This window comes from Marmota marmota, unplaced genomic scaffold (genome assembly GCF_001458135.2).
Source record: "Marmota marmota marmota unplaced genomic scaffold, marMar, whole genome shotgun sequence".
Classification (NCBI taxonomy): Eukaryota; Metazoa; Chordata; class Mammalia; order Rodentia; family Sciuridae; genus Marmota; species Marmota marmota.
Window position 1 is genome coordinate 57,519,159 of NW_026000174.1, and position 3,310 is coordinate 57,522,468.

The following is a 3,310-nucleotide window of genomic DNA, read 5'->3' on the forward strand; positions in this document are numbered from 1 at the left end:
CAAGTGCCTGCATTACTCTGCCATCATAAAATCATGGAAGGGAAGTAATTTTTATGAAAGACATTTTATAATTTTACTTTAGAGCTCAACTCTGAATCAGAAACATTATGGAATAAAAGCAAAATTACATGTAAATAGGAGGAATAAATTCTAGTGTACAATGATACAGTACAGTGACCATAATTTACAATTATTTACAGTATATTTTTAAATAACTAAAAGAGAGGATTTGATAATAAACATTCCAGGCATCGGATGTGTTAAGTACTCATATTTAATCATCACACATTGCATACATGTATTAAATCATTACACTGTACCCAAACATATGTACAATTATATATACATATCAATTTTTTAAAAATCATTCACATACAGTACATGCAAAACATGAGTCAAATTCTATCTTTACATAGTGTTCTCAGACTTTTCATTGTTGGGCAATATTATATACATTTTTTGTGTTGCTTTTGCTCTATTTCCACATACTTGCTTTAAGTCCTCCTTAATGTGACATTTTATTTTGAATGCTTAATTATGTCTTTCCTCCTCTCCTCTTGGTTTCTTTAGAAAAGTGGAGCAAGTGGCAGAGGCAAGAGAAGGTGATGCTAATGTGGATCAACTAGGAAGCACTATTGGCAGAATGTAAACTGGTACAACCAACAACGAACTACTCTGGAACACTGCATGAAGGAACATGGCTGCACATGATAAATGACACTAATATACTGATTAATAAAAGACTGACAGAAAAAGTAAATATCATATAACTGCATTTATACCAATTGAAAATATGTACAACTGATCTATGGTAACAGAAGTCAGGGTGGTGATTACCTCTGGAACCAAAAAGAAGGTAACCTCTGGGTGACTGCTGATATGCCCTGTCATAATCTGGATGGCAGTTGCATGGAAATGTTCCATTCTTGAAAACTCAGAGTATAATTTATGATTGTTCAATAAATTTAATAAAGTAACTGATCATCTAAAGAAAAATTCAAAGTTCTAAGTAGCTATGTTAAAATCAGTGTATGAAGTTAGAAGATGACCAATAGATTGTACAAAAGCAAGAAACAAATGAGTAAATGAACAAAATAGAAGAGAAACATTTAATGTTACTTTTCAGTGTAAAATACGAACAAATGTAGCAGATTCTTGTGTATAGAATTTCATACTGGCCTTTCTGACCTATCATTAAGAAAAAATCCTATCTGAAAATCATTATATCCATGTTGGTGGGAACACTTCACTAAAATAAACAAATGCTACTTACAAAATGTATGCATCTCTCTGAATGTGAATGTTCATGTATTTTGCTGTAGAAAATTTGCATGTGCGATTATAGAGGATTACTTAAGATTTTACTGGGGAATAATGCAAAATATACTCTATGTAACTCATAACATTATAAAATATGAAAAATTCTGTATTTATGACTATTTCAGGAACAATATGTATCATGAAAGAAATTAACAGATTTACAAGTAAAATTACAAGTACAACTAATGAAAATATTCAGATTCATACAAAATGAGGGAGAGTTACAAAGACACATAAAGTGATATTAAGGATTTAAGGTAGACATTAAAGATGCACAAACAAATGGAATAAGAAATCATATTGAAAATAAATCTATGAGCTTGTAAATAATATAAATTAAAACATATAACCAAAATATGAACCAAAATTTAAAAGAAAGAAGAATGGTTCTGTACATTTAGAATAAAATTAATTAGTTATTTAATATAAAACACTGGGTACAGAAACATTTAAAAGCAAACTTTACTAAACATTCTGGAAAATGACAATTCTAATTATATAAACTCTTATTCAGAAAATAAGGGTGGGAACTAAATTCACTTAATATTAACTGTGTAATCTTATCAAAAGCAAAAATAAAGGGTTTTAAATCCAATCGCACACATGAACATTGAGGGGAACCCTATACACATTATTAGAAAAATTAATCTAGAAATGTAGGAAATACTCTAACTCATCATAACTGATATTTGTTTACTCAGACAGCAATATATATGTATATATTTTAAATTAGTATGTGTTCATATATAAAAGGAGAAAACATATGTAATTATCTCAACAGAATTTTTTTAATATTTATTTTTTAGGTGTAGTTGGACACAACACAATGCCTTTATTTTTATGTGGTGCTGAGGATTGAACCTGGGTTCCGCCCATGCTAGGCGAGCGCTCTACCACTGAGCCACAATTCCAGCCCCTCAACAAAAATTTTTAAAAACACGGTATAAATTCTTAGAAGATTAAAGCATTACAAGTGGTATAGGTTACATAAAAATGAGCAAAGAACATAATATTTAATGTTGAGAAGTGAAAATATTCCATTTAAAAAAAGCAAGTCAAGGACCTCTGATATCTTTTCCATTTAATATTGTATTGTAGTTCCTAGTCAGTACAAAATGATAAAAGCTTCAAGAATTAACATATGTGTTTATTTCATAAATGAAACTATCATTCACAATTTGCATGAATGTCCACATTAAAAAAAAATGAGGTGCTTGTAATCCTAGCAACTTGGGAGGCTGAGGCAGGAAGATTGCAAGTTCCAGGCCAGCCTCAGCAATTCAATGAGGCCTTAAACAACTTAGGGAGACCCTGTCTCAAAATTTTAAAAATGGGGGATTGTGAATGTAATAAATATTTAAGCACACTGGGTTAAATCGCCAGTACCAAAAACAAACAAACAACAGCAAATATAAAAAAAGCATTAAGGGATCATTTTATATTTTTTTGGTTTGTTTTCAGAATTATAACTAATAACAAATGTCAAATTCATTTCTACATATTAGCTACTAGCAGAATTCATAATTCACATAAATATAATTTTAAATAGCAAACAAACATATTAGGTACTCAGGAATAAATCTCAAAATTCTCACAAAATTATACACTTGTTTGGAAGACATTACAGAAGAATTTGCAAAATGGAGAGATGCTTGTTATACAGGAAACACTTCCTCCTTAACTGGCATATAGAGTCTATGAATTGTAATTAATAGTTCAGAAGCATACATATATTTTCTGTGACTCAATTACTCAAATATTATTTATGTTCATCAGTGATATTCTTATATATTTCTACTGACAGCAACTTCTATAAGTGTTTGCATGATTTTTTTTTATTTTTTATTGTGGGTTGTTCAAAACATTACAAATTTCTTGACATATCATATTCCACACTTTGATTCAAGTGGGTTATGAACTCCCACCTTCACCCCATACACAGATTGCAGAATCACATCAGTTACACATCCATTGATTTACATATTGCCAT